This window comes from Lagopus leucura, unplaced genomic scaffold (genome assembly GCF_019238085.1).
Source record: "Lagopus leucura isolate 7727_CA_CO unplaced genomic scaffold, USGS_WTPT01 Super-Scaffold_100024, whole genome shotgun sequence".
Lineage (NCBI taxonomy): Eukaryota > Metazoa > Chordata > Aves > Galliformes > Phasianidae > Lagopus > Lagopus leucura.
Genome location: NW_024962276.1, coordinates 8,073,187 through 8,096,958, shown reverse-complemented (window position 1 = coordinate 8,096,958; position 23,772 = coordinate 8,073,187). Strand labels below are relative to the sequence as shown.

Below are 23,772 nucleotides of genomic sequence, written 5' to 3'. Positions count from 1 at the left end.
ATTTCCACAATATGAATTTTCTTAGAGATACAACAGTCTTGTTCGACTGAGTTTATTGCTCAAATAGGACAACAGCACTCCCTTCTTACACTGAAGGAATATTTCCCCTCTGAAACGAGGTGTTTGGAATTTAGGTAGCTGGGTTTTCACATGGCAAGCCTTTAAGCAGCAAATATTGTCGCTGCTTAACCATACAAAATGATACAGATTCTTTTATTAACAGGGCAAGTGCTGAAGAACATCAAGTGCTTTTATGAAAAAAAAAGAAAAAAAATCAATCATAGAAAGGACCACAATGATCATCTAGTTTCAATCCCCCCTGCTGTGTGCAGATCACCAACCAGCAGCCCAGGCTGCCCAGAGCCACATCCAGCCTGGCCTTGAATGCCTCCAGGGATGGGGCATCCACAGCCTCCTTGGGCAACCTGTGCCAGTGCATAAAAATACTGCTGTGCTTCCCAAGCACAACATAAGTAAACTCTGTCCCTGTGCTCTACCACGACGTTTGCTAAGCTCTGACTTCTCACCAGCCTTGTATGCTGTACCAGCATGGACGGTCCATGCAGGATGGGCTGAATGGAGTTGTAGGAAAGGGCCTTTTTTCCTCGGGTGTGTGCTTTGGGAGGACGGGAGGCTGAAGGAACAGAAGTGTTGTCTGAGTCTCTAATCAAACTTCTCCCGGCCAGCTGTGAGAGGCCAAACTAATTAAACAGAACATCAACCCACTGAGGGAGTCAGGCGTGGGGAAAACATTGCCTGGAGAAAACAGAGTGGGTTGGAAAAGCAGGTGCCTCACAAAGGATGGAAGTGTGACCTTGCAGGACAGAACTGAAATGTGCTCATGGGAATACTTTGTGTAGGTGCCTACAGAGGTTTGGAGCAGATGTTGCCATATTCTTACATGCAGGAGGCAAATGAGGAGCAGAAAGATGAGAAAGACCGGTCCCATTTGATCACCGAGCATAGCAAGAGTGGAAGAGAGTGGATGCACCTCTGCAAACAGTTTTTTTCCTCTTCCTTTTTTAACATGAAGAAACTTCGAAACACCTGCAGCGGGAAACAAAAGGTTAATTAAAAAGAACCCCAGTCTTTGCACTAAACTGATTGCTGGGACTCCTGCCAGCCTGGGAAGGTTAAAGAGCTCAAGCATGCGTGGGCTGTGGGGGGAATGGCTAAAATTTACAGCCAGCTCCCTGGAAAGTCACAGTTCAGCTGTTCTCCCGGAGCAGGTGCTCATGGGAGCGGGCCTGTCCCTTTCAAAGCGTGAAGATTGATGAAGCCTTCGCTCTCACCAACTGTAAATATACAACCAGCCTTGTCAGAGCAGGTTTGTAACATCACTTGCTGACAGCAAGAAATTTTTTTTAACCTCCTAAACACACACACACACACGCTTACCCCACACAGACTCACACACACACACAAGTGCTAAAAAATAAAAATAGGCTATTCCCAGGAAACACAGAAAGGCAATAAATAAAATGATGGGAAAGGCATTTATGTTTTCCCTGCCCGGAGAGGCAATAGACAGAGGACATGCACGGGGTGATTTCATCCTGTCCTGGAAAACAAGCAACATCTTCCTTGGGCTGTGCAGTTTATGGCCAAGTCCTGCGCGGGGCTCAGGCACTTCACAAGAGCCAACACCGCAGCCTGGTGGGCTTAAATCACTGCAGCACTGTGCTGCCAGCCGCCCTCCGTGGAGATGGAGAACAAGCAATTGTAAGAGAAGATACTGCTAAAATAACCATTTTACACTGCCCTGGTGCCTACTTCCTGAGGACTTCATAACGTGTTACAGATAGAAATTACTTATTCTTTGCAGCCCCACAGGAGGATCTTTAGAAAGTTGGACACAGACGTGTTTAGATTGGGATTTTCAAAGTTTTTTGGAGCATCCCTCTGAGCCTGGGGAACCACACAGACTGTGAATGGGCTTCAGTGACTGAACTCCTTGGATGATTGGAAGCAGAATTAGTATTCGTGTATGAGTTTATTGTCCTGCCCCAGAATTCATTTTTAGCATTGCAGTCGCCTGAACTAAAATAACTCCGCAGCGCCCTTTTCTCTTTTCTTTCCCAAGGAAATTCCTTCTGTGTTATCATTTTCTCTACAGCAAAATTTCGGGCTAATAGAAAACGTTGAGCAGGTTTCTTTTGTTTGGCATTGCCTTAGCAGAGTGGAGGGATTACACTGGTTGCTTTAGGAAGCATCAGCCCAGTCTGTCTGCCAGCAAATTCTACCTTGGAAATTCATCAGCTTTTGTTTGGTGAGGTTTTTTGCCCGTTTGGTGGGGCACTGGCTTTTGGATTTGCTCCACTGCTTCTGTTCTGTTACTTCCTTCTGCTTTTATTAATAGAATAGCACACGACTCCCTGCTCCTCAGACTCCATGATCTATCCCACTGTGCTTTCAGGCAAAAACAGGCCTCCAATGCTTTGCTCACACTTTCAAAAAGCCTTGTTATCTCTTTCTATGAGACAAAGAAGTTTCTACGTCTCCAACATGAAGCTCCAACAGGCCTTGCTTGCACATAGACCTGTCCACCATACATTTCATTTGCATTTCTTTCGAGGTGCTTCAAGAATGAACACACCTTCAAAAACACCACGCAACTCGCTGTTTGCAAACTGCCACATTCTTCCTTTGCTCGTGTTACATCCGTCTCTCAAATTCTCCGCCTGACGTGGCTGTTAGAATTGCTAACGCTCTGTGATGAGGACTGCTGCTGTCATTTCGGCTGTGTTTACCCAGTGCCCCTCACAGCAGGGCCCTCACACTACAGCATATGCTAATAAATAACAGGAGAACAAGATACTTCCCTCTTTGTGGCAGCAGAATTGTAACAATCCTGATGAATACGCCAAGGACTGGGAATGTTTCCAGAAGCTGTAAGGGAAGAAGCAGTAATTTATTGCAGGTGCTAAAAATACATCATATACCTGTGAATACAGGTGACCATCACTTGCTCAGGCAACCAGTGCTGTCCTTGGAGAGGGAAGACCACGAAGGTGTCTTTCCACCGTAGAGCAGCAAACAGCAAAGTCCTCCCCAAGTTCTGGGGGGCAGGAACTGACGCATGCTTGCATTTTACTCCACAACAGAGATGAAAAGCAAAGGTGGCCTGAAATACAATTAAACGTTCTAATAATTAAATAATATCCTATTTGGGTTTCTGGATGGATGCAAAATGTTGTAAGTAATTTTTTCTGTCAGGTTCATTATTACCCTTACACTTCATACGGCATTGCCACATTCCTCCTGTTTAATTTTGCTCATCCCTTCAGCAAAGTCCCCGCTCTGGTACATCCCTGGTTATGTGCCTGATCCTGCCCCATCTCTGTCTCCCCTGCACCCACTGGCACTCTCTGCCACTCCACAGCCACTGAAGCAGAAGGGCTGGGGCTCTGCCCTCCAGGGCAGCCAGGTGCTGGGGAGGCACAGACCCCTTTGCACATGTGTATAAGTGGAATCAGCTGTCCTGCTGTCAGAGCTCCCCAAGTTTCCAGGGCTCCTGATCAAGCCGCATTCCCTGAGTTATTCACAGATGCTTTCTCAGGAGCCTAAATGGATCAAGGTTTTTTTATGGCTAATAGGGCAGCTCCAGTTTCCGTCAGCTGAGGACGAGGCCAAACAACTTGCTTTCATTAGCTCATTTATTTTTGCCAAGAGGGCAGGCAAGGCATCCCATCCCATCCCCCATGAAACTCCCAGTTCAGACTTTGTATGGCAAAGAGGAGGAACCAAAGCAGCAAGCATGCCCGCTCAGCTCCAGTTCTCCCAGCCCTCCCACCCCACCCAGGGAAACATGAAGCATTACAAACTCTGGCAGCTGGGAGCATCTGATTATTTGTATGGAAATTTGCTCCAAGTTGAGAAGTGGATCAATGACTATTTCTCAAGCTGGCTCCATTTTGAGAACCAAAATTGACTTCTGGAGAAGCTGCTTGATTTCCCAGCTCTCCCCCACCAGAAAACAGATTATTGCATAGGGCAGGGGTGATATAATTCAACTCCAAATAGGTTTGGGGCCTATTAGACCCAAATATAAAACTCACCGAGGCTCCAAGGAAAAGAGAATTGCTCCGTGCTTTACTCTTCCTTGCCAGGCCCTTACTCCTATCTCTGTTTGGTGTAAATCCATTTGCTTATATTCAGCACTCCACACAGATGGAAATGGCAGCTCAGGACACAACACAGGAGAGGCTCATTTCGAGCAATTTAGTTCTCCTCCTTTCCCAGCTCCCCAGTTTGCCCTATTTCCATTACCCAGCCGCGCCACCTCTGCTGTGTATATAGCATCACTGTCTGCCCACATCTCTCCTTGTTCTTTTTTTTTACCCTTGAAAACACTTTTCTTCTACTTTCAGGCCTTTCCCTTCTATGTCCCACATCTCTGGGTACACCCACCGCACACCCCCAGTGTCAGCAGCCTCCCTTCCCCTGCCCAGGAACTGTGGGTGCTCTTTTGTCACTGTGTTTAAATCTGAAGAAATTTGGTTCACCTTTCACTATGTAGCCTCACCCCTCATACCATTCGGAGTGAGCTTTAATTGAACATTCTGATTATAAGAGGCCACGTGGTGTTGAAGCCTTCTTTTCACAGCTGAGAGATGTGCCAAACACACAAACCCTGCTCAGCCTGGGACAAGCAGCACCTTTCCAATCTGTCCTCAAAGGGGAAATGATGACTTTCCCTTCTTCCCCCCTTCCCTCTCAGCCTGGCCTCTCCCAGGATCAGGATCAGCCTGCAGAACACATTGTGCTGCAGGAGCTGTTTGCTCTCGCCACGGCTCTATGGAAGATTTATCTTGACCTGTGCCTCTCTCTGCTCCATCCCAGCCCAGGGCAGAGTCCCCCTTCCCAGAGCCAGGTGTAACAGCAATACCCTCCTTCCAGTTTGTCACTTAAAGCACTCAGGGGCAGCAGAGGTAACACAGATCCATGCTGTTGATGCACGGTCCTGGCTGCAGGTTAGCACAGTGCAGTGCTTTCTGCTAGGCCTCCATAAAGAGGCTTTTAATTTAGCTCTAATAGGGAGGTGATTGTATGTTAAATAAATACTAATTGATTATTTAATATATATGCGTTGAGGGTTAACTGCTATGTAATGAGCTCCTCTCCATTAGTGGGGCTGCTAAACGTCAATTAATATGGGTTTTATAATCAATTGATATTTCACATGCCCTAACTTGCCTGTTTAGACTTAATGGATCAGCATTTCTGAAGTGGCCAATGCCAATAGATTCTTTATAAAATGAAAACATATTTGTTGGCAGATTTAGCACAGAGTAGAAAGTCATGGAACTACGAAAAGCTCAGCCAACCAGCTCTGCAAAGCTGGGCACAGTGGAGCCAGTCTGCCTGATACCAAGAGCTGCACACAGCAGAAAGCTCTGCAGAGGGGAGCGGGACGCAGCCACCCTTCAGGTCCCACATAAGCTGCTCTTACTGCCCATTTGCACCTGGATGTGTGCTGGAGATGTGAGAGGCAGCACCCCATTTGGAACGGACTGTCAGATGGCTTAGGGACAAGATCTTCAAGAATGACCAGGGGATTTGAACACGTGGCTTCCATTTATTTTCATCAGCATCATGTCTCTGCATCTCCCAGCTGCCTTTTTGAATGTCTAGCGGCTTAGATTTTATTCTCTTTACCTCTTCTCCCCAAACACATACAAATCAATTACATGCAAGCTGTTTCTGGTATAGGCCAGGGAGAAAACAAGGAAGTTTCTAATGAAAGGAATGATCATAATTCATTTATGACCATTATCAAACACTATTTCTTCTCTAATTTCCTTACTGGCAGTTTTCCTGATGCAGCAGGGTTTCACTCAGCTTGCCAAAAACTCAGGCTGGAGGAGAAAGCACACAGAAGGACACGCACCTCACTGCCACCTGTGAGCATCACTTTGGGTTTGCCCCCATCTCCGTATGCTCATTCTGGTATGCAACAGCACTCATTAAAGGGAACCTGATTGCTCTTGCTGCTGTGCAAAGCCGCTCACCTCACCTACCCTGGAAAAAGGCCAGTTCCCACAAACTGCCTCACAGCCCAAAGCCTGGGTGAGACAAGGTGTTCATCTCCTACACACGGTAGGTTTTGTAAAACCCACGGATGTTTTAAGTGATAAAAGACAGTGACCAAGCAGGGAAATGCAGGGCAGCACCTTCTCTTACCGCATCTATACGGCGCTAAGACAATGGGGCTTAAAGCATCATTGCAGCCTTCAGGCAGTGTTATGATGCAGATAATAAAGATGAAGAAAGAACAAAGAGGAATGTGTGGCCAGCCCATGGTTTGAAGTCTCCAGGCTGATTTATGTCATCTGAGGATCTGGCCCAGTTAAATCTAATTTTAACATCCTTGACAAATTCGCTTTAACGGCAAACTGTCAAAAGGGAACCTTTTCTCCTCCCCTCATCCTTCCATCTCCATGAGCTGTTCCCTGTGACAACACTGTTCTCGAGCTGTAATTGGCAGTATCATTCCATTATCACTTATTCTTTAGGCCTGAGGATTTCATTCCTTGCAATTTTCCTGTTGTACAAATTCACGTCTATTATTTTACCACACGTGCATGCATCCATTCCCTGCGTGTGTGTGCTGCGTGCCTGTGTGTGTCAGGGCAGGAAAACTGCTTAAATCTGAAAGGGCCATTGTCTTATAGACCATCTGAAGGAAGCAAAAGAGCTAATTACTGGTGACAGGTAGTTATGATTCTATGACTTGCAGTAGGAGGTGTCTGGCACCCTCAGCAAACAGTCTAAATTCTCCTTATAAGCATTTTAAATGGACGATTATCCTAATGAACTTAATAGCATCGCTATCCAAGGACAGCATCAACTCATTGCCATCCTATATTTTCCAGAAATAGCTTCTCTTTAAACAGTGTGCCCCTGCTTTGAACAGTAATGGTTTTTAAAAGTGTCTTAGCACACAAAAGCAAAATCTTTTTTGAAACAGGGTGGAATTGGTTGGTGATTATCACTGAAAAGCTGGCAGCCACCAGCTAACCTTCTAACAATGAAATATGGGAATTTACCTTCATGCTTCAATGCTTGCTATTCAGCTGTCTACCAGGGTCTAAATCAATGATTCTACACCCTCCACTCAAGGTTTCTCTTTCAAATGCTGCAGATATGACCTTAAGTTCATCATCTAAACAATGCAGTTCACGTTTAATTTCATTAATCTAAGATCTTCCATAAAATTGCAATATGGCACCATACCTTTCAAGTACCTTCATTAAAATCCATGTTATTTCTAAATCCTATGCATATCTATGAGGTCATACGGTGTTTTATTAGAATGGATTTTTGAAAGGCTCAGCTCTTTTATCACCAATTGTCATAAGGTAGTTTACAATAAATTAAAAAAGAAACAAAAGAACCCCTCCACACGATCTCATTCCTACCACTTAGGTGGTAAACAGATCTCCCATTTCTGAAAGTTACCCCCTTTCCTAATTTTTACCCTCTTTCTGAGGATTTAACAATTGCAGGAAAGAGAAGGAAATTTTCAAACCCTCCTGACTCATGAATTTCTGCTACTTGCTGTGCCCAGTGCAGCTCCCTTGCTGAAATGTTTTTTCATTTAGATCCAAGGGCCATTATTTTCAAGCTTTGTCCCTATATGTCTACGTGGCACCATGTTTTCAAACCACACGCTGGATTTTTTACTGTTCTTGGAGTAATATATTGGCACAAGCTCATTCTTCTGCCGCATTCCTTCCCTGCTCTCTTATCTATTTCACAGATTATTTGGTATTGTAATAGTACATTGCAGGGCTATTGAGGAGCAGGGACCTCCATGATAACAGATGCCAAGAACACAAAGGACAGATCGTGCACCATGAACCCACAGCCCTCAGCGCTCCCCATCCACACAGCTACAAGATATTTCAGGGAAAGAGCATTTCTTCTTGATGTTGTGCTTGCAGGGAGCGTTAGCATCCCCACGGACACCAGAGGAAGGCATCATCTCTCTGTGTTCCACCTGCACACCTCACACAAACATCCAAACACCGAAATTTTTCCACAAAAGTAAAGAGGACAACATCTGCACCCAAAGAAAACCAATACTCCATGCTACTTCCAGGCTCTGAAGCCAAATACCGAGCAGCCTGAAGCTGCCCCGTGTTCCTGCCCTCAGCTCTGGCACTGTTTAGGTTCCAGCAGCAGACAGCAATGCACCGCTGCAGATACGTCATTTGTGACCAACCTGCTGATGACTTCAGCTTCACCTTCCTTGGTCTGTCTATGGAAGGCCGGGCAGGCAGCAGCCCCACGCCTGCGGTGTAGCTCTTCTTCACTCTGAAGAAGCAATTACAGCGAGCGGAGCAAGGAACTAAAGACAGCTCACCTAAATGAACTGAGGGAAAGTACATGAGAAAACAAGAAAATGTCTTCATCACTTTTCAGGCTTCAAATTGGAAAAACAGGAATCAATACAGCAGAACTTCATTTAATGGTGTGAAAAACAATCCGGCCCGCGACAGGCAGGAATCACTTATTGCCAAACAAACAGGCCAATTAGGCCAGGCAGGGCTGTGGGGTTCTTCAGGGTGTGGGGCTCTGGGGCACAGCCAGCACCATCCTTGGGCAGCTCAGGTTCTTCATGCATATGGAACGGCAGCACCACCACTGCCACGCAGGGATTTCATTGCCTTTGCTGTCATTGCCACCGCCAGCATGTTAAACAGATTAATGGAAGCGATGGAGAGGGAGCATAAAACACCCAGCCTTCGCCCTGGGCCGAGTGCCACCAGAACAGAACGAGGCTGCAGCTGACATTTGCAGAAGTAACACTGCGTTATTAAAACAAATTTGGCACGAAGAGAAAACATGTTTGCTTTGCACATAATGACAGCTACGAGAGCATATTCAAAATCAAATATTTGCAAGGCAGAGCACAAGGGTTTTCTCCTCCCCTTCTCCTCCTCCTGGCCACCCAGAGCCGCTCCGTGTGCCACTGCATCTCATGGCCAGAGTTTTAGAAGTAAATGCAGAGCAGACACCAGGCCTGAGCTGCAAATCTTGCTTTGAATCGATATTTGTCTGAAAAAAATAAAAATAAAAAAAATCAAGCCGAACCATGTGGCACAGCCTCTGGATGCGTTCACACAAAACTGCTACGCACTGCAATTTTCTCTTGCTTTTTTTTTTTTTTTCCCTTCTCCCGAAACATTGGTTGTATTTTCTCCCTTTATTTATTGGAGTGCTGAATGGATTATTTCGGCAATAAATCAGGCCCTTTCATTACATTTTTTAAGGTGTTGTCGCTGTTATGAAGTACAGCGTGCCATCAAAATTAAGCTCAGATTGCATTACCACCTATTTTATAGAGAGACAGAATTACTCGATGGATTTTTTCCAGCTCTCTAAGCACTGGGTGTCTTTCCTTCACAGAACAACCTGCTCCCCAGCTCCACAGGAATGTTCTCCTACAAGCTATGAACATTTCACCCAGCTTGTCTCAGATATCTTTGTGTTATGTTTTAGAATAGAGTGATGCTATTTCTTTAAGCCCAAACTAGCTGCTCGTGCAACCAGAAGGAATTGCTAACAGGTGAGGCGATGCTAGAGCATCACCCCGTGCTTGGCTCCTCCTTGCATACAGAGTACACATCAGGAGTGGCTCTGTTGAAGTCAGTGCAGTTACCTTAGAGCAAAATTGCCTACACAGAACTGCAATGAGGCGGCCCTCAGCTTTGCTGCCTCCATGGCAGAGGGCACTGAGCAAGGAGCTGATTCCCAGGGTTGGTTCTAGATGACATCCACTGAGCATGAGGAAGTTTTCCTCGCCCACTGCTAGCTTCCCCATGCAGCCCATTTCGTTGCTCTTCCGTACCCTGCAAGGCACAAATAGCATTACTTGGGCTACATTTCCAAGGAAGTCGCTATCTAAGAGACTTGTGTATGTACATTCTCTTCTCTTTGGGCATAAGCCCAAAGTAATTGTGTATGAAGCTCTGCAAGCAATATGAGCGAGAACAGAACCCTGCATGCGGCAAGTGGGACAGGAGAGCCCTGCTGAGCCCCCACCCCAACCCCAACTTCTCCTCCACTAAAGCATTCCACCTGCAAAGAGCATTAAAACACTGCTCTGTTAAAAGCATTGGAACTGAAGCATATGCCTGAAGTTGAGTGTTACAAAAATACAGCCATTTCCCTTAGACAGCAGGCACAGAGGAGAGCTGCATGTTGCAGGCACTGTGCTGAGCGGCACAGCTGGGCCAGGCAGGCGGGTGGCCACAGCTTTCAGGCACAGCTCAAATCCATGCCACCCTGCTGCTGGTTTTAAGCAGTAGGTGGCACTTCAGGAAAGTTTCTCCTAAATTTCCATAGCTTTGCTGTGCACAGTGCTTTTCTGCACTCCTATTCTGCACCATCCCTTTAAATTTGCAGTAACATTTTTTGCCAGCACTTCTAGAAACCAGAACGTCCCTGAAGAGATGAGCAAGCAATGCCTCACCTGCACACGGCTCAGCCTCCGCTCAGGCTGCTCCTCCTCCCATCCCACCCGCACCGGCTGGGAGCAATCCAGGGAAATTAGTGGCATTACCCTCTGCGAGCCCGCCAGCACTTACGCTCCAATCTTCAGAAAAGCGACTGCAAATCTGCAGCCACGTCTGCCTATTGCTACAGAAGTCATTTTCGAAAACTAGCAGCTGCACATTACGTGCGACACTGAACGCCGCGTGCGTCCGTGACCGCTGCCGCATCCTGAGACAGCGCTGCACAGCCCTTCATCCGTCTTCCCCGACAGCAACCCGGGACTCAGATGTGATGTTTCACTGAGACCTTCCTCCTGCAGCACCTGCAGGTGCCCCGCTGGGGATGGCCGTGGGCCCAGGGGCACACAGCGGGATGCAGCCAGGACACTGCCCAAACTTTGGTCGCCCACTGCAGACGCACAGCTGCTCAAGGAGTTAAATGTATTAAGCAATTTACAATTAATATAGAACTCATTCCAGAGATATCTACTAGAGAGTACAACAGGGCAATTAACCCACTAATACACTAGGCTATTACATCGCTATGTCTCTTATTTTAGCCTGAGGTGATTTGAAACGCATTGGATTAAAGGATATTACAGGAGATAGCATGAAAAATAGCTTAATGTAATGAGCCATCCCGTGATGTCTGCTATTAAAGATGATTTGCAGTTGAAAACTACAACATACAGTAGTTCAGCCATTTAGAAACATGAGTGTTTAACTCTTTTCTAGCCCCCGTCCCTTGGAGGGATCCATGCGAGAGCCCCTCCTCTCTCCCACCTCCTCAGCCTTTATCTGAGGATTATCAGATGCATTTTATTAAAGCACAACGGTGCCATTGGGAGACCGGTGCCTGAGGTTGATAGAAAACCAGCAATCTGCTAATAACTTTTAGAACTAGATGCTTGAGACAGTAAATAGGCCAAGGGAGGCTGTGTGACTGGCGAAGTGCTGGTGAAATGGGAGCATCGTGCGTTTCTGCCCTGCCATTGGGCCTCTGTGGCAAGACACCTCTGCACCCACGTGCCTATAGGGGACACCAAGCCATTTCCCAGACGCTGCCCCAGGGCAGCCATGGGATGCCAGGCAGGGCTGATGGCATGGGAGAGCCTCCTTCTAATGGAGGAACCTGTCACTGTCACCACAGTGTCAGCATCACCGCCCGGCCCCGCTCTCATAGCGCCCTTCTGCATTCCTGCAGTCCCAGGCGGCACGGAATCTGTCATGCCTTGTTTCCATCCAGAGGAAGGAGCAGTATGGGAGAAGAGCAGGGGATGACCAGCTTTTCCTGACCTCTTCTCCTTCAATTTCGCTCCTTTCTTGGCAAGGAGGAGGCGGCCATCATGCTAGGTGGAACCGACAGACCCATCTCTGCATTGCTCCCCGCACACACAATAGCTGTGTCACTCAGCATCAGGAACGGGATGATGTGATGACGTGATGGCCCCAACCCAGGCAGCTCTCAGCCCTCCCACTGGGGCAGGAAGACTGGCAGGAGGCTGCCGGACCTCAAGGCCCAGTTATACAACTCAGGCTCTCCTCCCCAGCAGGGCCTGTATCCCCCCACCCTGCACAGCACATCATAGCACAGCTTTGGAAACAGGACTGCAAATATCACGTAACACAAAACCAGAGGAGAGAAGAACAAAGAACAGATATAAAACATCATTTCAGTCAATCGGGACTCGTTCTAGACGAGACAGGGTTTTGCAGGACAATGTATTCCTGGCTGGCGTGATGCACATGGGCTGATTGCTGCCAGTACTTGAACAGAACAGCACAGGAAGGCGAAGGGGGAGTGGAGAGAAGCAGGGGAGAAGGGTTGGTACAGAGGGATCTTTCCACAGGAAAACTCCCTTTTTGGAGGGTAGGAGGGATATTAGTTGGTAACAGCAAGAGCATAAATTTTTGCACTCCTATAAATCATTATTACTGGAACGTCCCTGAGGGGATGAGAAGAATGAATCAGTTACACACACACAGTGCCAAACTTTCTCTGTTTCCTTTTCTCTTTCAAGAAAAAAAAAAACCCCAAACACCACAAAACAGACAGGAGAAAGGTAGAGAGGGAAAGTAGAGAGAAAAAGAGAACAGCAGCAAAAAGAGGAGGAAAAGAAAGGGAAGAATGAGAAGAAGAGAATGAATGAACTTTGGAAGCAATTTATAATTCCTTTCACCTACATCATGAATTGAACATGCAAAAAAAAAAAAAAAATGGGAAGGGAGGGAGGGAAAATATTCCGCCCAGCATGCAGATTATCATTTGAAAAGATTCTGTTGCTATGTTTTTGTCCCTGGGTGATGAAAATGAAATTGTCTGATGTGTGCGCCGTGTTAGATTTACCTTTGCAGGGTTCACCCACAATCAGTAGAGAGGGGTCATGCCACAATATGTCATCTCACAGCTCCATCACACCAACTCCAATTTATACGAGGAGGTATTATGCATTTCAAAGGAGCCCCCTGCGCGTGGCTCTTGTTACTGATCTATATCACAGCTCAGCTGAGGGAAGATTAGTTCTGCTGCAAGGGCAACGAGACTTATTTGTTTATGATTATATCCTCCTTAAAGATGCACTATTCCCTTTTTTTAATGTCTAACTTAAAGTGTGCATTAAAGGGGGCTGGGGAGGGGTGGGAAGTAAAAGGTGAGAGAATTCTGCACTCTCCCACAAGGAAACCTAATAGTCTGAGTCTCCCATGCATCCTGCTCATTAAAAAAAAAAAAAAAAAAAAAAAAGAGAGAGAAGAAAAACTCCATTTAAATGCAAATTTGAGTTTTAGCTGGGGACTCCCCCAAAAGCTTCTCTTGGAAGCACCAGGGAAATAGGATTCAGAAACCTAAAATGGCTGACGGCGGTTGCACACCACAGAAAGCGTTTCCTCCCTCCTGTGTCCCCATTCCTGCACAGCCCGACCTGCTCGGGTGCAGCAGCGCTCGTCACATCGCTGCACTGTGCTGCTCCTCGGCCAGGCCCAGCAGTGCTGCCCTGCAGCTCCCACTCACTGCTGCTTTAATCAACATTCTCCCAGAAAGTCAATGTTTCCATCCCCGATAAAAGCTCTGAAGGGTTTAACGAGGCCGCCGAGCACAGCACAGCTGGGAAGCCTGCAAACAAGGCTTCATTCTGGGGCTTCAGCTCACAGCATGCAGGCGGCCTTGAGAAACCAGTGGCTTGAGGAATGTCAGCTCAGCAGGGATGTAGATCTGTTGGACAGGACACGGAAGGAAGTGGGTTGGCACTGCATGGTCCCATCTGTGGCCCTGGGCACATGCGAGCATCCCACCTGGCTGCTCTCACCACTGCATCCTGCTGCTGTCACTTTGCTAGGACACCAAACCCATGTATGAAAAGTCCTCCCTGTTTCCCCAAGGAAACTACAGCATTGTCCAACCCCGAGGACACTACGGCATTTTCAACACCAACAGCTGCAACCACACTCAGACCCAAAGCATTAAACATTTTCTGCTTAAGTGCAAAATCTTTAACATATGGCTCATTAAGTTTCCTCAAACTATGGCTGGAGAAGGAAAACCCAAGATGCTGAGGGCCGGCTGCAGGCACCCCAAAACCCACAGCTCTCCTGCTCTGGGGGCACCGGCTTCCACCAAGCCAAGCCCAATGCATCACCAGCCCACAGCAGGCAGGACAGCCTCCATTCTCCCTGCTCCCTTTCTCCTTCTTCTTCGTAAAACTGCACTCCTTCCACTCCTTTGAAAGCTCATCATAGGATGGGTGAAAACAATTAAATGAAATAGACTGGTAATACCCATGGGAAAACATTTTTCGATATGATATTACAATCTTGTTTCAAAATTGGATTTTGCCAAGAGGAAATACAGTTTATTATAAAACACATTTTCTTTTAATTTAATTATATAATCTTTGGCTTCAGAGAAGGGATGCTTAAATCAGACCCATTTAATTTTCAAGTGTATTCACCCATCACCTAGGGCAAATTGGTTTAAATTAGTAGGTGACTATATAAGTTCTAGATACACGTCAGACAAAAATTTATCTGTGAACTCTGTGTAAGAGTGCATCGACATCAGCAGCACAGCAGCTGAAATTACAGGGGAAGAACAGCAGAGCACCTGAAGAGTGGTATAAACTCCGATTTCAGGGACAGGCACAACAACAACAAAAAACCCACAGATCTGGGATTTTTTTATTATGATTTTCTTTTTCTTTGTTAATGCTTTGCCAGATCAGTTCATCACACTGCATGTCTGCACTACGCCAATAAAAACTGATGACCTGCAGTTAGTTTCTACCAGGTGCATTAAATTCCCATAACGTGAACAGATCTTGCTAAGTCTACCATGGCCTCTCCTTCCGCAGAGATTACATTTCCAGCCTAATGACAGCAGCGGTTTGTTCAGGCGCTGCAGCCGCTGAACTCTCCCTCTGATCTGTCACAGTGACCCAAGGCACAGCGGCAAAGCGGCTCAGGATGGGCAGCACTGGGAGAGATGCTTTGAAAAAATCTCTTTTTATTCTGAGGGGTTTTTTTTTTCCTCACCAAAAAAATGCCTTTCCTGGAATGGAAGGTGAGCCACTGGAGCAGCACGGGATGGGGCTGTGCCACCTGCCTCCAGCCACCCATCCCCATGGTCTGCACCCTCCTGGGAGCCTCCAACTGTTCACAGAGATGTGACATGAGTGATCCCCAGAATTCCTTCCTACACGCACACACTGCGCTCTGCACACATTGACACAGTCACAACTCCCACAGTCTGCACTTCTCCACCGAGAATCACATGTGAAGAGCAAACAGGAAACCCCTCAGCAAAGCGAAAATGGTGCCGTGCAGTTGGGGCAGTGACAACACCACCAATAAATAATTGGAAGGACTGAGGAGCCCAGCATCCCTGCACCATGCAACGGGCATCACAACAGCAGCACCAGGCCAGCATTTCACACTGCACCGACAGCAGCGCCAACATGCCCATCCAGTGGTAGGAAGAAAAAAACACAAGTGCCAACAACAATGATGCAACTTGGTTATTGCAGTTCTTGCACGGGTGCTTGCTTTTCAACAAGCACCAATGAAATGCATCTCGTGGTTCTTGCACCAGGCAGTGAGCACAGGTCTGCAAGAGGAGAAGCTCCCACTGCACCAGGAGCCTCTGGGTAGGTTTGTATACTATCCACAAACACGTATATATGATGCATATACACATACACATCAGTTTGTACTGAGATGTGCATGCATCACTGTAACATCAATGTGGGAAGTTCTGAAAAAGCAACCTGAATGACTCAAAGGCGCTGCTGGTGGTGCCACTGGTGTGGTTGGGCATGTTGGCCAGTATGTGGCAATCACTCTGACAGGTGAATAAATACACACAACAACAGATGAACACTCATAATAACACATAAATGCACATGATTTCAACAGGTGTTGTTATCCACTCCTCTGGGTGCTTGGTGCTGGGGCAGCATTGGGTCCATCCAGACCCCATTGGAGCCCAATGGCTGTGAGACGTGCCACGCCAAGAGCTATGAAAAGATGTGACCTCAGCCAGGGCTGGTAAATAAACATTACAAGGGGCTGTTTCAGATCTTTGTAGTAGCAAATCTCAGCACTTAACTAGTAATGCAATAAGTCCTATCAAGAGCACGCTGAAAGGTGGAATAAATTTCCTGGAGAACAATGCTGGTGATGTATGCATATGACCAACGCACAATAAAACTGTAGAATGGGAGGAAAAAAATGCATACAGTCAATACAATAAAATCAGCACAAATATAGGCTGTGTAAGCAAATAAATCTAACAATCCAAATATTTTACAGCACGCTCACACACACAACATTTTTTCCCCCCCAAGAAATCTTTGGACAAAAAAAAAAAAAAGAAAAAAAAATTCAACTGTTTTGCATCTTAGTGCATTGTAAAGGCATCAGAGGCTGTCTGCACAAATTACCATTCATCTAGGCGTTGTTGTGGAAATTTTCAAGGGATTTGCAGTAATTATATGACAAAATGCTTGCAAATCTCACTCATTGCTGAATAGAAACACACGGGTCAAAGATTGAACACTCTCAGCTTGGTAATTTGTAAATGTCAATCAGGCTGGGGGCCACGGGAGGCACACGGCGGAAGCGGTGAAAGGCAGCGCGATTCCGTAGCAACCAGAAAAAGCCTTTTCAGTGCCGATTATAAAAGGCACGGGATAGTTTTACTTTCCATCTTTTTTTTTTTTTCTTTTTCTTTTTTTTTTTTTCAACAAACTGATCACCTTGCGCCAAGAGGAGGAGGAGGAAGAGGGGGAGAGATGGGAGGAGGGAAGTAAAGAAAGGAAGGAAAAACAGTTTAAATAAAACCGCTGAGATTAAATTAACTGATACATACATTCGCAGAGGTAGATCGTTTGCACTGTAATAAATATGGACTCCTATCTTCCCTTCTCCAAGACAGCAAGGAAAGCAAAATAAAATTAAAAGATATAACAATAAAAATTATAAATGCATTGCGGTCTGGCGGACCAGCAGCCCATAATGAAGGCGGTCGGGGTGGGGAGCACACTGCTGGTGCGGAGGCAAAACAGGTGAGGGAGGCACAGGGAGGGCTGGGCACTGCAGGAAGCCAGCCCCATCTTCTCCCACTTTCCCCTGAGCGGGATTTGGCACAGGGCTGTCATCAGCCGTGCAAAGAAACGATGCCTGAGTCTTCCACTCAATCCCGAGGTCACATCCTTGGTGCCCCAGCTCCGCCAGCAGCACTAAGCAGCCAGGAAAGGGTCATCCACACACACACAGCTGCTGTGCCCACGGTTGCACCACTTCACATCCCCAGACGCAGTGGTGCTTTCTCTGCACCGTACCCAACCAAAGGCAGCGAGGCTAAAGCATTCCACGTGCTGTGGGGTCAGCTGGAGGACGGTGGAAGAACGGGGGAACTCGACAGAATTTTTGTGGATAGCAAAACCCTGAGCTGCCAAAATGCACCTTCACCTTCCATGCAGGATCTCCTTCCACGTAGGAGGAAATCGCTGGTTTCACAGCTTGGGCCACGACGAGTCTCCCAACCCACCACAAAACCTGTGGTACAGCATGCTCCCCAGCACAGGAACACACAGCAGCACTGCAGCAGTGAGGGCTGCAGCCCCACTGAGAACCACAGCACGGCCGCCTGACCCCGATGCACCGCAGCCGTACTGGAGCCACACTGCAGCCAGGCTCCCGTGCCACTTTGGTGCCCCACAAGCTGCCCTCAGCCTACTTAAGGAATCCCAGATAAATTATGAAGTGCCATAAAAAGTATAATAAATTTGAGAAAAGCTGTTAAGTTATAAATATAACCAACACATGCAACATCACTCAGATGGCAGAAACTAGCTACAAAATAACGTCATTTTAAGCCGCTATTCCAAAGGTTACCAAGTCTCTTCATTCACAAATCACACTTCCCTTCATGGCAGCCCATCCCATTGCACACGTCTTCATGCCCATGAAATGCACAAACATCCCTGTGTGTGGGACAAGGGACTCCATCTCTGCACCAGGAACTCTAAAGAACAAAGTTACCCTGAAGTCCCCATTGCCAACTCACAAGCAGAGGCTCTGCAACAAGTTGCTGAGCATGAGCTGCGTCCCCTTCTTAAAGCACAGAGCATCTGCAGGACGAGAGGTTCTCAGAGTGTATTTCATGTTGCTCCCTCTGAATTTAAGGCCCTCTCTGCGTATCAAGCTCTGCAGAACAATTTCTTGCCTTTATTTACTCTCAAGGTCCTGTACGTTATGAATATTCATTGGAATAATTAAAAGGGCTGTTCACAGCCCATTGTGTTTACTGTTAGCCCCATAAAAAACAAACAGGTTAATGACGATCTTTAATACGGGAATTTAATATCTTTCCACCTATATATCGGCTAAAAGTTTAGCCTCCCCTTTAAGCTTCATCAATTTACGGAGAATAAGGAGCCTCCATAAAAGCAGGCTGCGGCTGTAAGTCACACAAACACACCTCTGCGGGTTTGTCGTTATAGTTCTGCTTTACTATTTATTTTATTTTCTTTGCTGAATTTCTCTTTTCAGTTTTGGTCACAGCAGTAGAGGGAGAAAGGCAGGGTGTGATTTGGGAGCACTGCGCTGCTTCACTGCTGGGCAGCGCTCTGATGGGCTGCACAGAGCTGAAAAGTGAAGTGCAAAGGGAGAGGGCAGCAAACACCACTGCTGGCTCACCTGCAGCACTTGGCACTGCTGTGGATGGAGCCTTCCACCGGGCCTCAAGCATTACAGAAACGTTGCTCTTAGGATCACCTGAAGTTTTATTGAATGCAATGAAAACTCATTTCAGATGAGAATTAGTCCTGGGATGGATGACCACTGGGTGAAGTATGGCCCAGCCATGCGAGCTAATGAACTCACAAATATCTGGCAGGGAAATGCAGGGTCTGGGAGTGTGCAGTGCCTTTCTACCCGGGGTGGGGAACAGGACAAACCATGGAGAAAACGTCCCACTGAACAGCAGCATCACCACAGCTCTCGCCTCCTCCTGCAGCACAGCTTTACCTCTTTCCACAGCCCAAGCAAAGCTGCACCATTTCCTGAACTGCTCAGAGGAGACAGAAGCTAGAAGCAGACCAGCAGACAGCCCAACACCAGGGAAACTGCCAGAGGAAACCACAGGTGTCCCCTCCTGCAGGGCTGTACAGAGGCATCCTCTCAAATGAACTGTTATCATCATTTACTGATGAGCACTCAAAAACAAAATCACAAAAGGGACAGACACCATTCCTTCAATACAATAGCAATCATCCAATCCATTCAGAAGGCATGGAGTAGGAAATCAAACAGATGAAGGAGTTAATGTGCATTTCTGATGGCTATGAGCTGCTGCTCTCCTTACCTGCAGCACATGCAGGGAGCTGGGGGCTCCAAGAAGGAGCTCTGCTACATTTATAACCAGGAGCACCTGAGCACCTCCCTCTGAAGCTATTCCTGACAAAGTAAGGGGCAAATTCACTTAGAAACCACCAGTTTCCTTGTGATTTTATTTAACTCTGCAACACTCCCTGATGCACAGGAAAGAAGAAGAAAACAACGCTGGGCACCAAACCTGCATGAGCTGCAGGAGCAGCACAGTGCCAGCCTCTGAGCATCCTTCAGAGCATCCCTTAGAGCATCTCTCCACTGCAGAATCTGGAAATAACGTTGGCGGTTTCTCTCCAACCTGTGTGTGCTCCACAGCGAAGTCAGATTTGCATTTATATTCTTTTTAGGATGAGTTTTCCCACATGTCAGCCTCAACCATCGCAAAGCATTGCAAATCACACTGGGATTTGTTCAGAGTGCACCCTGTAGAAGTCACACGTGTGAAAAGTAGAGTAATCTGGAAAGAGCTATTACTGCTAATCCAGCCTTTTGTATGATGAATAGCAACATACCTAGACGCAACTGTTGCTGCACAAATAAACTACTTCTAAAAGAAGTTGAGATAAAATAAAATGACTTTCTCACTTTCCAACTTTGTCTGTAATCATGGGAAACAATCTATTTCAGTAACTGAAATTCCTTTCTTCATAAGCACCAACCAGATCATGAGGAGGGGGAGGAAAATGAGTCCCTACACTCACATGCAAAGCATCTGTAGTCATTCTTCCCACACTGCACTGAGGAAACAGCACCCAACACCCTTTTTTGGCCCGACAGTGCAAATGAAATGCAATGAGAATTGGACCGGGTGCACTTCCAGAGCAACACAGGTGCAGCTTTAGGGATGCACAGCAGCAGCATTGTGCAATCCCAGTCCCCAAAACAGGGGGAAGCACCATCATTTCCCAGCACACTGCCCATCTAATCTTGCTGCTGACAACCACAACCAGTTGGGTTTTTCCCCATTGTGGGGCTTTTCGTGGCTCAGCCCATGGGTGCTGTGCCCAGGCACAGAGCTCCACCGCGTGCAGCAGGGAGTGGGGAGGAGGAAAAAGAGTGGGGGAAAAAGAAAAAATTAAAACATATTAAAGGTGTTAATAAGCGACTTATTTAAACGGAGTATCACATATTGAACATTAATCACCTTGCAGTAAAAGTGTAATTAAGGAGTCACTCTGCCTTCTGGGGAAGGCTCGCTTGGAAGCCGAGTGAAAATGGTCTCTTTATTAACACAAATTATTTTATTTGGCCAAAGGTAATAATTCTAAGTGAGGTCAACGGGACTTGTGCACACGCGAGCAGCACCAGGGCCAGCCACTGTTTCCATGGTGACCGAGCCAAGTTCACCCCCAGCACAGCGATGGCTGGGCTGAGCGCATCGCCCATCGGGCACCCGGACCTCCCTGCAGCCACAACGCTGCTCCTGGGGATGCACTGTGTGAGCACCGTGGCACATTGCATGCTTTCCTGGCACACTGACACCACAAGGATGCACGGTTCCCACTCTGAGCAGCACAGGGATACAGGCAGCCCGTGCCATAAAACTCAGCTCCAACGGCAGCACCCAGGAGCCACTCTTGGCTCCCAAGCACCATCCTGCGCTGGGACAGGCCGTGCGTTGAGCTTTCCATGCAGATGACTGTCTGAAAGCAGCTATGATTTATCAGTCTCTCGCGTCATGTCACTCCTTTATGTACAGCATTATACATAGAGTGCCGCATTAACATTTTACTATTATTCTTACCTTGCAAAGCAAAAAGATAAGTGAGTAAATCTTGTCAGTGTCAGCGGGGCTGGCACATGCCACGTGGCTCAGCTGGCACACCCAGGGACACCTCTGTCCCCAGAGCCACCTGGACCCAGGGAAAAGCCTCATGGGACACTTCTCCGGAGGTGCTTGCCATCCTCACAAACCCTGCAGCACTGCCCACAGGATGCCAAAACAACATGGAAGCCGCCCTGATGGATGCAACCGAGGTATACTCAGCACCAACCTCAAAACAAGATGGGGTGGGGACCCCACCCACACCACCCCATCGCTCAGAACCCATTCGTGCCCTGACACAACGTGTCCCACATGAGTCCGTGTGCTCCCCAGCCATAAACCAGCTCCTGCCACCGAAGTGCTGAGCGAGGTACCTGGTCCTGTGCAACTTATTATCACCTAGTCAAGATTAATCAAGCAGGGAAAGCTAAAGCAGGTCCCTAATTAGTTGCTGATGATAACTATATTTGTCATCCTCTCCCAATTAGTCTACTGTACATTTTGGAGTTTAATTGCACCTTGTTCTTCATTTAAATGTCATCATGTGCATATATTCTCCTCATTCTTTAGTAGATTTGAGAAAAATTTGACATTAAATATAGATTATCTTTAGATTTCCATAATTAACACAACCAAACTGTCTTCAGCTCATGTATTCCACCTCACATGATACATCTGGAGGCTCCCTTAGAATTCAGTGTTCCTGGGGCTCCTGCTGGAGGTGGACATCACCACTGCACCAATGACACCGGGACCACGGATGGTTGGTGGTGACACGGCCTGAGGGTCTCTTCCCTGACCGCACCTGGGTGACCCAGAGCCGAGGGGAGACACAAAGCCAAGCAGTAACAAAAAGCAGAGGGGTGACACATGCCACTACCTAGCCACATGCTGTCCTGCCCCGTCCCCCCACCCACAGCCCATCCAGCAGCACACAGAGAAGAACCCAGAGCAGTAAGAAGGAAGGGAAAAAGCCATCAGGAAAAGCTGCACGGTCCTACCTGTCCCTTAAGATGAGGTGCATGACACCAGTCGTCCCTACTGCTTGGCCACAGCAAAATCCCTGTGTCCATCCACGTATTCCCTACTGCGCCAGGTCTTGCTGTGCTCACTGCAGGCTGCAACCTCCTGGTGCCACGGGAGGAGGCTGCCGCTGACTGAGCAGCTGGGATAGGAGAGGGGAAGGGAAAAATGGGGGGAAAAAAATAAAAAAAGGAATCAAGGAGTAGTCAAAAAGTGTATTAGAAGCAAATTTGGAGAGAAATCAATGGCTTGTAATTAGATTTGATTTTTCTTCACGTTTTGTTTGGCTGGGGGTTATGTATAGACTCCATGTGAGCAGAGAGGAGAGATTAAAGCGCAGAGAACAGGTGCTGGATCACGAGTTGGTGGCCACCAAAGCATGACAGCTCCATCACTGCTGTCAGGTGGCACAGCAAATAAACATATAAATAAATAACAGGGACAGAGATGCAGCAGACCGGCATTCGCTCACACCACCATGCAGCAACACCCAGCCCTGCTCACAGGGCTGGCATTTGGATTTGCCACATCCCCACGGCAGGGGATGCTCCTGTACCCCTCAATGTTTTCATCCTGCTGTGGATGCTGGGGCAAACCTGGTACAGGCACGTGCTCCGGGCAAAAGAGAGGAACCTACTTGTGCCAAGTCATCCTGATCATATCAATAGCTGCCCCTAGGAACTCAGTGCTGTGTGTTTGAGGTCTTCTTTCTCCTCTTCTAAATGGGAGAGCTTTGCATACATGCACATATACACACATACAGAGGCACACGTGCACTACATATACGTATAAACACATACAGGGATGACCTACAGGGTGTCCCCTTGCTGGTGATGGCTCTGCCATCAGAACTCACTCTTATGGTCCATTTCTTTTTTCATAACATTTTCCTTTAACCTTGAAATTTAACCTAAAAGTCAGGCTGCTGTCCACATGACTTCCCAAAATAAATGGCATCCCTAATTAGCAGCACCCTCCGCCGCTCTGCGCTCCAGGCCACGCTGCATCAGTGGACAACTCCGCCTGATGAGCAGTTATCGAACACACGAGCAGCAATCAACACTAATTAAACACTCGGCTGTTGAGAGGAGACAATGTTTTCCAAAAAAAAAAAAAAAGAAAAAAAATCAAGAGGAGGGGAGCACATCTTCTGTTTTCTATAATTAGTGAGCAATATTCCCCAGGCGGTTGCAGCAATCGAACACGGGTTCGCTCGCAGCTGCTGGGTGCACACACACAAAGGATGCTGGGGGCACACGGTCAGGGCAGGGGCAGCACCCATGGGTGGAAGCTCAGCAATGCTTCCCAGAATGGGGTCCTGCCCTTCTCATCCCCCTGGGCTGCATGAGACCAGAGCAGAAATGTCCCCAGAGGGGGAAAAGGAGGAGGTCAGCTCTCCCTGAAAGCTGAAGCAAGGAAGGGCTCCAGCTATAGAGACAGCACTTTCTTGGTTTGTACGTGAGTGAAGGAAAGGAACAAAAAACAACCTCCAGCATGTTCTGTGCTCTGATATTTCACAGAATGACTGATGTTGGACAAGACCGTTAAGATCACCTTAGTTAACCCATCACCATCATGCCCTTATAGAACCATGGC

General features: G+C 47.3%; 1 protein-coding gene across 2 annotated transcripts in view; it reads right to left on the bottom strand.

Annotated features, from left to right (window-relative positions):
- Positions 1 to 1,055: 1,055 nt before the first annotated feature.
- The window catches only part of MRM1 (mitochondrial rRNA methyltransferase 1), a 34,832-nt gene continuing 12,115 nt past the window's right edge, over positions 1,056 to 23,772 (bottom strand). Inside the window, exons 8-9 of one of the 2 annotated variants that reach the window (XR_006180588.1) lie at positions 22,155 to 22,318; positions 1,056 to 2,889 (exon numbers count right to left, since the gene is read on the bottom strand). The gene's annotated coding sequence lies outside the window, so the exon portion shown is untranslated. Of the gene's footprint in view, positions 2,890 to 9,667; positions 9,858 to 22,154; positions 22,319 to 23,772 lie in introns of those variants that run through there. The other variant, XR_006180589.1, reaches the window with a different exon arrangement.